Below are 13455 nucleotides of genomic sequence, written 5' to 3'. Positions count from 1 at the left end.
GGGGAGCCTTCGGTAAAATCATATCAAATGATTACCGACACTTATGATCATATGCACGGGAATACTTGCTATTTTAACATGCAAAGTAACATAAGCTCAGTCATGGTCAAAGGGCTGCTTGCCTTGGTCAGCTAAGTATCCGGGGTCTTCGAGGTCTTCTGCTCCAATTCCCTCGTCACACAGATTTTCTATCGTCGATAAAACAATAAATAAGAAATAGCACACACAGAAACAGACCACAAAGTCATTTTAAAAATGTTCTTTATTACTGATAAATCTAAGGGATCATTTTAAAATATTTGCCTTAGTTTTCCTTGAAGGAATATTTTTGAAATCAACCAAACAGAAGCAAAACTATTTCAATTTAGTCGTTTTTATTATTGTAAAATAGAATAGTTGTTGGAAACATTCATCCAAACATATTAATAAATCCTACACATTTTTAGAAGAATAACAGTGGAAGAATTATATTTTTACACTAGTTAAATGTTTTTATAAAAATCTTAGAAACCAGGGTTTAAAAATAGAAGAAAAACCGGCTAAACTCCCGGCCTGGCTCGACCCAGAGCTGGACTGGCCCATGGCCAGTCGACAACCTGCCCAGGCGCGCGCGCCGTCAGGTTTGAACCTGACGCGCAGGGACCTGCGGTCAGCGACCGGGGTCAGCGCGGAGGAGGAGGCTGGGCCACCGACAGGTGGGGCACACCTGTCGGGGTCGTCTCGTACTTCTGGCCAGAGAGCAGGAGAAGGAGGCCGGCGAGGTTGCCGACGCTCTCATGCCCCAACGAGCCATGGAATGGGTTCGCCTTACTGTCGCCTACCTACTGGTGGTCAGAACAACGATGGAGAGGCAGGGGTCCCGGCGACGAGGAGGCCGTAGCGGAGGAGTTTCGGGAGGTAGTCGAGGGGGTGGCTAGAGACACGGAAATGCTCGGGCGAGTTGGGGGAAAGCTTCCTGGGATCGAGAGGGTTAGTTTGGTGGATCGAGGGGCGCAGGAGCCGTCGTGTAGCCGGAGATCGACCGGAGCTCGGAGGCAGAGGGGCCTCGGTCGATCTCGAGCACCGGGCCTCTACTGGGTTGCTGCGGTGGCTAGGGAGGTACTAGTGATCATGGTGAAGCTCTCTGTGGGCTGCTGGAGCGAGGGGGAGGGCTATTTATAGGCCCGCGACGGTGAGCAGATTCTGGAGCGCTAGTGACTCACCGTGGCGCGCATGGGGGTGCAGAGAGAGGCTGGGGTCAAAACCACGGTGTCAGGACGTGGTTTTGGACTGCCCGAGCAATCTGCAGCAGAGGGAGAGAGAGGGAAGTCGAGCATTCATGGCCGCGAAACCTTGGCCAGTTCTGGTGCACGCGGGTACGCATTGCGCGAGCTCTAGCGCGGGGGAGGAGGGGCTCTGAAGCTGGCTCGACGCAGAAGGGTTGTCGGGGAAGAGGTTGGACATCTCGGGGGAGGCTGGAACTGGCCGAGGGCATTGTCCCCACCTCGATGACTCCGTGTAGCGCGCCCAGAGCACACTTTTGGCATGCCACGACATGCTGGTGCGCTGGGAGGTACTTTGGATGTGTCTTGCATGTCCTGGCACTGGCTGGGGGTGTGGCTAGCCGTTTGGTTCTTTTGGGAGCTTTGGCTGGTCAAGGGAGGCAAGAAATACTGGTGCTGTTAGTCATGAACTGAGATCTAAATTGGGGTTTTTGGCCTTTCCACTTTGAACCAGTGAGGGGCCACTTGACTGGGGTTAGACACAGGTGCTGGCCACCTAATCTATGAGTTTGAAGCAAAGGGGTTTAGTTTAGCTATGGCTAAGGTGGCTTTTTCCTATCTGTCAGAAGGTGTTTGATAGTGGCTTAAGGGGGTTGCACCCCACCACTGGTGCTGCAACTTAACAGGTTTGGGTTTGGTGTTAAACAATGGAGTTTCAACAAATTTGATCTCCAAAGGACAAGTTTAGCTTTGTAAACTTGAAAATACTCCAATATGACCAGATCTGTCCCTTCCAAAGGGAGTGTGGGCAAACTAAGTCCCACAAATCCCATTTTTGGTGTGGAACCCTCATTTCAGGTATTTGGCACTCGTGCAAAGTTTTAGCATCATTGGACAAACTTTGCTATGTAGAGTTGCTCTAACTTGATTCTGGACAGACAGGGTTTTAGGGTTATTTGGGGTCCTGATTAACCTTTGATCAAGGTGAAACTTTATGTTTACACCAAACAAGGATTAGGCATATCAATGCAATTTTCTAGGAATTTATTGAGAATATTTCCTTTGGAAATATTTCAATATGCTAAAACAGACAGAAATAGCTTTCATAGTTTTAATCAATAAATATAGTATAATATGGGGTTTAAAATCCTATGTATGGAAAATATATGTCCTTCTAATCATCTCCAAATTTAATCAGATTTTTCTAAGGCAGAAAAGTATTTTTCCATGTTGGAATACCAATTCTGGCCTTAGAAATGGACATGTTAGTTAATTGGGAAAATAATCACCAAAATAATTATTTCTGTGGTTTTGAAATGAAAAGGTAGGTTAAAATCAGATTACCAAATTTGAGTAGAAGCACTCCTTGCTATCAAGGACATGTAGTACAACTTAAGGTAGGTTTTACCTTGATCAGAAAATCAGTGTTACCAAGAGAATTTAGGGTTTTAAATCCTCACATGATGAAGCATACAAGCATACAATATCAATCATGGCACTCAGAACATTAGTTTTGAAAAAGTTTTAATAAGCTAAGAATTTCACAATATAGACAAGTGATAGCAAAAACAGGGTGTGACATGATTCTAATTATTGTTATTACTATCATGATGATAGATTACATGGATGACGAAGGGCATGGACCCGAAGCCCTTGAAGACCCTGGAGACTTTGTTGACCAAGGCAAGGAGCCCTTCCACCATGTGTGAGAAAATAGTTTCATGCATGCCATTTTTATTGTTTCATTACGATGCAAGTGATCATGATTGCATCGGTAAACCCCTCGGTATGGTGTTTCCGATGGTTCCTCGATAACACGTGCATTTCAGCTTGACCTTACAACCTATGAGGGTCATGCAGATAAAAAGTTTATAGGTTTCTAGTAGTGCTACGCATAGGATGAGCATATGCATGGTGATGGTAACACGGAGGTGATTTCAAAGGCTTTTCAAAAACCCCGTCGGTGCCCCTAATGCCCGAGAATGAAGTGATGTACCGGAAAAAGGTTTTGTGCGTGTGTGGTTTCGAAAACAAGGAGATATTAAAGATGTGTCAACCATCCCTACCTTACATGTGCGACCACGATAACCCAATATGGGAACGGGACTTTGTTGATTACTTTGGTCGATTCTAATAGAGAGCCCACATTACTAGTGGCGTTAGTGGAGTGGTCACTCTCGTGATGGGCTCATGTCGTGTAGGGCGACCATGATGTTTTTCCTGGTTCAAGGCATACCGTTGGTCCCCGCATGGATGATACGATCTTGAGTGAGGCTCGTAATACGTACATCATGTGGGCTGGGTACCAATCGAGTGGACTCTTTGTTTAGTGTCGTCAGGGGTTGGGTATCTCGGGTAAGTTATATACCGCGAGTCGTGGATGACACGGAAGTGCCCCGAGTCTTGTGGGTACAGCGCGCATTCTCTCCAGAGTGTACAACTCTTCGAATAGCCTTGTCCACGGTCAAGGACAGTTGGGTAATCCTTCTTAAACTATGTGTCATTTTCACATAAACCAAGTGTGCGTGTGTGAAAAGTATGGGTGAGAAAGAGGTTAGCTAGGTCAAGTTAAACGACTTGGCATGGAGGGTGAGGATGAGTTGTTCAGCCCTGTGTTGATATATTGATATGTGTAACCTATTCACGTTGTTACCACTTAGCTTATGGTGCATGTCCGTACAAGCATTTGATCATGTTACTGCATTCAGGGAAAAACTTGCTTTCCGCAAAGATTGTATACTAGTGATATATCATTCTTCATTATTTCCTTGTTCCACATCATGGGTTGCTTTCGAGTACATTCGGAATACTCATTGGCTTGCCACTGGTTATTTAATTGGCAAAGTATGTAAGAACAGGACTTTGGAGAAGAGTTCTTCATAGGCGAACATGCGATCTAGGATGCTTCCGAGTCAGAATGCCTCTAGGCTAAGGCTGATGGCATGGCTTCACGCTTTAGACCAATATTTCCGTTATTGGTTACGTTTGGTGTGTTGGCCTTCGATTCCATAGCTATGTAACACTTGACTGTAATGGTCATTATTTGTATTAGACGGTATGGAAAGATGTAATGCTCTTTTTATTCAGTTTCTATGTATTCGGTGATCAGTGATCTCTGGGTTCACTAAGCACGTGCATTCCATGATCACGACTTATAAGTCAGGGTCCCCTGAAAGGTGTATCCAAATATTTCTTTCAGATATCCAACGAATATGCATTTATTCAACTTGTGTGTAATCTTGCCCGACATGAGTTGCTTGACAAATGCTTCACAACCCCAAATCTTTAGAAGAGACAAACTAAGACTCTTCCCATTCCACATCTCATGTGGTGTCTTGTGTATGGATTTTGATGGTACCCTGTTAAGTGTGAAAGGTGCAGTTTCTAGAGCGTATCCCCAAATTGACTAGGGTAAACCTGATTTGCTAATCATCGATTAGACTATACCATCCAAGGTTCGATTTATCCATTTTGACATGTCATTTCTCTGCGGTGTACCCGGAGGTGTGAGCTGAGGTACTATACCTCGGCTTTTCAGATGATCATCAAACTCGTGGCTCATGTACTCGTGGCTTTTCACGTGTGAGCCTCCAGTGCATATATTGGGAAACGCGGGCACATCAAATTAGGAGAGGCGTCCTATGCATATTCCATTCTTGTAAAATAATAAAGGGTGAGAATTCACAGGAGCGCTGCACAGCCTGGTCCAACTTCCTCAGGCTAGTTGTTACTATTTTCTTTATGACGCTTGTTGAATGCAGGGCATGGTATTTGTGGAGCTGCTGCTCATTCCCACTTTATCCTACTAGACCTCCAGCCACCATTGGCCCTCTCCTTCTCCTTCACGTCCTCCGAGACCCATCGTTGAAATGGAGAGATGCAGGGGTCAAGGTCGAGCCCTAGCACCTGTTGTTGTTTCAAAGGCATCCCCTAGACGCGAATTGTAGTTACCACAACAGGGTGTGGTGCTCTATTCCGTCGGAGGAGCACAACCATTGGACACGAAGGACAAGGCGCTCCACGTCGGGGTAGTCATGGCACCACACACATCCGAGCGGCCCGAGCGGAGCCCCCTACATGGGACGCAACGCACGAGTTCGTAGAGGTGCTGCATTTGTGTCCTCGCAGCTAGCTGTGACTCCCTCATCCTTTCGCCACGGCCATCGAAGGTAGTAAGCCCGCCAACCTATGGCTCCGGGAGGACGGTTGCTGCAACGGACCTGCCTCGATGGCGGTCGACCTCTCTCGTGGAAGCGCCATTTTCCTGAGAGGGGTGGAAATCGTTCGCCCGCTCCCACAGCCTGGGTGAGTGTCACACCCTGTGTTTGTAAAATTTTGCCACATTATGATTTTATAAATTTAGAACCATTTAGAACTTTGTGTGTACTTGTGATGATTGAATTTGTTGTTATATGCTTGTTTGCCTATTCGAGTTTTTATTCACAATTTATTCCCCTCGCTCAAAACTCATCTTCTTGCTCGAAATCTTTGCCAATAACCATACAATATGAATAGGATCAAAAACTATTTTCATTAAATATTATTTTGACCAAAAATATTTTCTTTAATTTAAGTTTTAAAAACATCTGAATTGAGGTTTGTACTACAAGTCCTCAAATTAGGGTAGATGGTTTGCCCCAAGGATTTTGTTTTGATCCTATTATCAAAAAGACTTTCAAAAACCACAAAATTATTATTTTGAAAACTATTTTCCTTTTTAATTAAATACCTTTTTCTAAGGCCAGAAATGGTCTTTTGTGAAGTAATATTATTTTCTTGCTTAGTGGACATATATTTTCCATATATAACACTTTCAACACATGGTCATGTTCAAAACATTGGACAAAATCCTTAAAACCCTTTGTGCCTATTTCAAGCATTTGAAATATTTCTACAAGAAATATTCTCAAATAAATCCAGGAAAATTCTAGCAAGTCAGATATGTTATATGTTATGATCGTTCAAAGTTCACGCCATTCCAAATTGATTTGGCCCACTAAACTATTCCAAAACCCTCTTTGTCCAGAACTAAATTTGAGCAACTCTACATTGACAAGATTCCCCAATTGGTCCCAAACTTTTTGGGAATGCTCTAATCACCAGATAATGCCTCCACGCCAAGCGGTGCATTCAGTGGGATGGACTTGCATGAATAGATCTAGAGATAACCATTTATGTGGATTTCTAGAGTTTACCCAGTTTGCACCAACAACTTTTATCAAATGAGCTCAAAATAGGTGATCAAACTTATCACCATCTACCATTTGACCATGGTAAAGGCCATAGTAAGTCGAGTCTTCCACTTAGCTAAAAACAGCATCAGACACCTTGGGGCAAAGGAGTAAAACCCCTAGTTTCACCTCTTTCTCTATTCTCATTGACCCCAACTTTCTACCACCTCACCTCCTAGACCTCTTGCACCCCAGTCGGAAATCCACGGAAGAAAATGACTCATAGAGGGGTGAAAATCCCCATTTACCTCTCTTTACAGCCCCTATATCCCTGTTTCCCTCTGCTCCTTCCCACTTGAGGCTTTTAGAGAGCATCCTAGGCCACATTGTATTGTGTTCTCCACCCTGTTGCTCCCAGATAGAAGAAGACGGCCTAGAGCGCGCCAAAGGCACGGTCATGCTGTCCAAAAACATGCTCTACAACATGCTACAGGACAAGCTAGAGATTTGACCTCCTTCCATGCGTAGACAGTGGCCACCTTGATCCCCTTGTTGGAAATATGCCCTAGAGGCAATAATAAAATGGTTATTATCATATTTCCTTGTTCATGATAATCGTCTATTGTTCATGCTATAATTGTATTAAGAGGAAACAGTAATACATGTGTGAATAAATAGATCACAATGTATCCCTAGAAAGCCTCTAGTTGGCTAGCTCGTTGAAAAATAGATGATCATGGTTTCCTAATCATGGACATTGGATGTCATTGATAACGGGATCACATCATTAGGAGAATGATGTGATGGACGAGACCCAATCCTAAGCATAGCACTTGATCGTGTTGTTCGTATGCTAAAGGTTTTCTAATGTCAAGTATCTTTTCCTTCAACCGTGAGATTGTGCAACTCCCGATACCGTAGGAGTGCTTTGGGTGTACCAAACGTCACAATGTAACTGGGTGACTATAAAGGTGCACTACGGGTATCTCCGAAAGTATCTGTTGGGTTGTTACGAATCGAGATCGGGATTTGTCACTACATGTGACGGAGAGGTATCTCTGGGCCCACTCGGTACAACATTAATGAGCTCAATGTGACCAAGGAGTTAGTCACGAGATGATGTACTATGGAATGAGTAAAGAGACTTGCCAGTAACGAGATAGAACAAGGTATAGGGATACCGACGATCGAATCTCGAGCAAGTTCTATACCGATAGACAAAGGGAATTTTATACAGGATTAATTGAATCCTTGACATCGTTGTTCATCCGATGAGATCATCGTGGAACATGTGGGAGCCACCATGTATATCCAAATCCCGCTGATCGTTATTGACCGGAGAGGTGTCTCGGTCATGTCTGCATGCCTCCCGAACCCGTAGGATCTACACACTTAAGGTTCGATGATGCTAGGGTTATAGGGATTTGTTGTACGAGGCTACCGAAGGTAGTTCGGAGTACTGGATGAGATCCCGGACGTCACAAGGAGCTCCGGAATGGTCCAGAGGTCAAAATTTATATATAGGATGGATGGGTTTGGACGCCGGAAATGTTTCACACACCATCGGCAACGTGCCGGGACCACCGGAGGGTTCCGGAGGCCCACTTGGAGAGGCCACCAGCCCCGGGAGGCTACATGGGCCAAGTGTGAGAGGGAACCAGCCCTCGGATGGGCTGGTGCACCCCCCACACCTAGCCCAAGGTGCCCTAGAGAGGGAAGGGGGGAAACCGTAAGTCAGGTAGGCCTTAGGCTCACCAGGGGGTGCGCCTCCCCTCCTCCCCTCCTGGCCGCCACCTGCTGGCGCCACCTCCTTATAGGGGTGTGAACCCTAAGTGTGCACCACCCTCCCCTTCCCCCTATATATAGTGGGGGTTTTGGCCATTGGAGACACGGCAATTTCTCTCTCTCTCTCTCGGCGTAGCCCTGCCTCTCTTCTTCCTCCTCTCCCACGGTGCTTGGCCAAGCCCTGCCGGGAGACCTCGTCGCTCCATCGCCACCACGCCGTCATGCTACCGGAGCTCTTTCCCAACCTCTCCCTCCTCCTTGCTAGGTCAAGGTGCAGGAGACGTCACTGGGTTGTACGTGTGTTGAACGCAGAGGTGCCGTGGTTCGGCACTAGATCACAATCACACCGCAATCTAAATCGCAGCGAGTACGACTCCATCAACCGTGCTCTAGCAACGCTTCCGCTTAGCAATCTTCAAAGGTATGAAGATGCTCTCACCCCTCTCTTGTTGCTGGTTTGTCCATAGGAAGATCTAAGTATGGCATAGGAAAATTTTGAATTTTTGCTATGTTACCTAACAGTGGCATCAGAGTCAGGTTTTCTATGCGTAGAATCTTTGCACGAGTAGAATACAAAAGGTTGTGGGCGCTGATTTTGTCCATCGTTTGCTGCTACTAGTCTTATTCTTAACCGGCGGTATTGTTAGATGAAGCGGCCCGGACCGACCTTACACGTACGCTTACGTGAGACAGGTTCCACCGGCTAACATGCACACGGTGCATAAGGTGGCTAGTGGGTGACTGTCTCTCCCACTCTAGTCGGATTGGATTTGATGAAAAGGGTCCTTATGAAGGGTAAATAGCTTTGGCATATCAATGTTGTGGCTGTCACGTAGGTAAGAAGGTGTTCTTGCTAGAAACCCAAATCAGCCACGTAAAACTTGCAACAACAATTAGTGGACGTCTAACTTGTTTTTGCAGGGTTTGACATGTGATGTGATATGGCCAAAAGATGTGATGTTACATGTGTGATGTATGAGATGATCATGTTCTTGTAATAGGATTCACAACTTGCATGTCGATGAGTATGACAACCGGCAGGAGCCATAGGAGTTCTCTTAATTTATTGCATGAGATGCAATGCCATGTGTTTACTACTTTTACTTCATTGCTAACGGTTAGCTGTAGAAGTAGCAGTAGTAGTGGGCGTGACAACTTCACGGAGACACGATGATGGAGATCATGGTGTCATGCCGGTGACGATGATGATCATGCGATGCCCGAAGATGGAGATCGAAGGAGCAAAGATGATAATGGCCATATCATGTCAGTATATGATTGTATGTGATGTTCATCATGTTTTTCATCTTATTGCCTAGAACAACGGTAGCATAATAAGATGATCCCTCATAAAATGTCGAGAATGTATTCCCCTAAGTGTGCACCGTTGCGAACGACCGTTGTCTCGAAGCACCACGTGATGATCGGGTGTGATAGATTCTAACGTTCGCATACAACGGGTGTAAGCCAGATTTACACACGCGAAACACTTAGGTTGACTCGACGAGCCTAGCATGTATAGACATGGCCTCGAGTACAAGAGATCGAATGGTCGAACATGAGTTGTATGGTTGAATACGATCAGCATGAAGATGCTCACCATCGATGACTAGTCCGTCTCACGTGATGATCGGACACGGGTTACTCGACATGGATCATGCAACACCTAGATGACTAGAGGGATGTCAATTTTAGTGGGAGTTCATACATAATTTGATTAGATGAACTTAATTATCATGAACTTACTCTAAAAGTTGTCTTTAAAATATTGTAGATCCAATGGCTAACACACCTACCAACCTCAATTTCAACGCGTTCCTAGAGAAAAACAAGCTGAAAGATGATCGTAGCAACTATAAGGACTGGGTCCGCAACTTGAAGCTCATCCTCATTGCTTCCAAGAAGGCGTATGTCCTTGATGCGCCGCTAGGTGACCCTCCTGTTCCCGCGGCAGCCCAAGATGTTCAGAACGTCTGGCAGACGCAGAGTGATGACTACTCTCTAGTTAGGTGTGGCATGCTATACAGTTTAGAAACGGGGCTCCAAAGGCGTTTTGAGCAACACGGAGCATATGAGATGCTCCAGGAGCTGAAGCTAGTTTTTCAAGATCATGCCCGGGTCGAGAAATATGAAGTCTCCTACAAGTTCTTTAGCTATAAGACGGAGGAGAACAGTTCTGTTAGTGAGCATATACTCAGAATGTCTAGGTTGCACGGTCGTCTGACTCAGCTTGGAGTCGAACTTCCGGATGACTTTGTAATTGACAGAATCCTCCAGTCTCTCCCCCAAGCTTCAAGGGTTTTGTGTTGAACTACAACACGCAAGGGATGGATAAGACCATTCCCGAGTTGTACTCGATGCTGAAATCTGCAGAAGTAGAAATCAAGAAAGAGCATCATGTGTTGATGGTCAACAAGACCACCAGTTTCAAGAAGGGCAAGGGTAAGAAAAACTTCAAGAAAGACGGCAAAGCCGTTGCCGCACCCCGTAAGCCAGCTACCGGGAAGAAGAAAAAGAATGGACCCAAGCTTAAGTCTGAGTGCTTCTATTCCAAGGGAAATGGTCACTGGAAGCGGAACTGCCCCAAATACTTAGCGGATAAGGTCAGAAACGTCAAAGGTATATGTGATATACATGTTATTGATGTGTACCTTACCAGCGCTCGTAGTAGCTCCTGGGTATTTGATACCGGTGCTGTTGCTCACATTTGCAACTCAAAGCAGGAACTGCGAAATAAACGGAGGCTGGCCAAGGACGAGGTGACGATGCGCGTCAGGAACAACTCCAGGTCGATGTGATCACTGTCTGCACGCTGCGTCTACATCTACCTTCGGGATTAGTTTTAAACGTTAATAATTGTTATTTAGTACCAGCTTTGAGCATGAACACTGTATCAGGGTCTTGCTTAATGCGAGACGACTACTCATTTAAGTCAGAGAATAATGGTTGTTCTATTTATATGAGTGATATGTTTTATGGTCATGCCACTACTAGGAAAAGGGTTGCTAGTGGCGCACCTGTTTTGGCTACTAATGGCGCACTACAGGTGCGCCACTAGCATCACACCATTAGAATTTTTTACTAATGGCGCACCACAGGTGCGCCATTAGTATTTGGTATACTAATGGCGCACCAGGCAGTGCTCCATTAGTGTAGCTCATGGTGCGCCATTAGTATGCCAACCAGGGGGCCATATTTACCCATGTGCTCTGGTGTACTATTGGCGCACTAGTTGACGATGTGCCACTAGTGTGCTTTTTGAAGTGCGCCACTAAAGTGCTGAGTGGTGCACCACTAGTATGAATATTAGGTATTATTTTTTTTTCTTTTCTGATATTTGCACAGGTTACAAAACATATTACTGCACAGGTACACCATATCTACGCCAACATATAGTCTATCAAGGTACACCATACCTATGCGGACATATATTTACTTTGTCGATAGTTAAATTGTTTGTAAAATGATGTGCAGTCAAAACAATATATACTACCAGCTCTAAAAATACACAATTATTATTCTCACACCCACAAGAAGGTTCAAGTTAAACACATATTACACCATAATGAAAATATGTTTATAAACATGCACATACATTGTACGCAAGTTGAAAAACAAATTAATCTAGAGAAAGCATAGTTTTGACCATCTTAACAATCATCTACAACACACAAGTCACAAAAAGATAAGGACTACTGGTTACTATGAGAGACTTCAGATGGTCCAGAACACACAAGTTTGTATCTACTTGCACAAAGTGCAAGCTCCAAAACACTCGAAACACCAAATGGTCTACAAGACAATAAGGTCCATGATTACAGGTTGGTTGGTCCATAAACGCTAGAGAGTCATCATGTCCATGTGCATCAATAGGTTCAGTACCTGAAAACATTTTGCACAAATTTGTCAAGAAAGTGGAACCAGGTCAAGTTGTTAAAATCTCATATCTGTATTAAAAATATCCGATCAAAATATTATCATCATATCATAGTTAACAATATTGTTTCTATAAAAGTTATAATCATCTCACATGCTATTATATAGAACTATGTTCCAGTGCTTGTAGTTTTATCAACAACTAGATGACTCGTTGCGCCAATGGCGCAAAGGCCGAGTGTAAGACAATTATTGGAAGAGTGTGCATTAACATATTGTTGTTCGAAAAGCATACCTTATGATACTATATGCAGCAAGCAGGATTGTCATGGTTTCTTTTACATAAGGTCGAAAATGATGCACTAAATCATTTAGGAAAGGATTCTTCTGATCTGTTTAGATTGGATAGGCAATCATGCAGAGGCTTTTGTATGTGCACTTGAATAGGAAATCATATACTTCTTTTATCATGGTCGTTTCAAAAGCATACCACACAGCAGTCTAAGCAACAAATAACCGATAGCTAAATGCATAGGGTGGTCTTAGGGGATTACATAAGATCTAAAAGGATGATAAACACAGAATTCTTGGTAAGCATTTATACTAACATTAAGTTGTATAACAAGGGGCTTATGCAACTTGCTTATATTGAGTAGACGATCAGGCGCAGTTCTTGGAAGTGCATTTGAAGGCGAAAGTACATGCTTGCCCTATTTCATGTGTGCCTGACGGAAGAAGTTGCTCCAGCCTGTAGTGATGGTGGCTGTCGTGGGTATAAGTCTGACAGTAGATGAGTAGGGTACGAAAGGATGGGCAGAGCCTTAGCTATGGCGAGGATGTATGAGTTCAGACCCCTCTATGGTGGAGGTAAAAGCCCTACGTCTCAGTGCTCTTGGGAGCTTAGTGTCGAGTGGAATATGGGGTTACAGTAAATGCCAACCCTTGCACCAGTGGGGAAGGGCGGCTTATATAGAGTGCGCTGCCCTTCACAACGGCCCGATGGACAGGGGTGGAGTAGTGGTGATTAAAAGCCTACGTTACAGGTAACGTATGTCTTAAATGCTAATAATGGTGTATGAAAACGTATGACCGTTGCCCTCCTAGGAGGTTACGATATACAGAGTGGAATCCATTCGGTATGTTTAATATGCTCCGAATGCTCGTCATCGACTGGATGATTGGGGAATCGTCACCGACTGCATGATGGGAAGTCCTTAGTTCAGTCGGAACTGTCTAAGGGCCTTGTTCTTTATGAAGGGTAGTCCTTGGGTAGGACCTGTAGGGCCGGCCTATGGCCCTACCTGGGGACTATAACCCCATCATTAGTCCTCGAATGGATCGGGGTTGGAACGACGAAGTGTTGCCTGGAGTACGGATCTGACTAGTTTGGATGTGACTTTGGCGTTGTTTGCCTCGATCCA

General features: G+C 44.7%; 1 long non-coding RNA gene across 1 annotated transcript; it reads right to left on the bottom strand.

The window, feature by feature from the left end:
* Positions 1–11696: 11696 nt before the first annotated feature.
* On the bottom strand, positions 11697–12730 carry LOC123408857. Its single transcript, XR_006612794.1, has 2 exons — positions 12643–12730; positions 11697–12040 (listed from the first exon to the last, which is right to left on the bottom strand). It is a non-coding gene; the product is annotated as an uncharacterized LOC123408857 (long non-coding RNA).
* Positions 12731–13455: the final 725 nt, after the last annotated feature.

Source organism: Hordeum vulgare, chromosome 1H (assembly GCF_904849725.1).
Source record: "Hordeum vulgare subsp. vulgare chromosome 1H, MorexV3_pseudomolecules_assembly, whole genome shotgun sequence".
Classification (NCBI taxonomy): domain Eukaryota; kingdom Viridiplantae; phylum Streptophyta; class Magnoliopsida; order Poales; family Poaceae; genus Hordeum; species Hordeum vulgare.
Note: the sequence above shows the minus strand (reverse complement) of the source record. Positions and strands in the feature narration are given on the sequence as shown.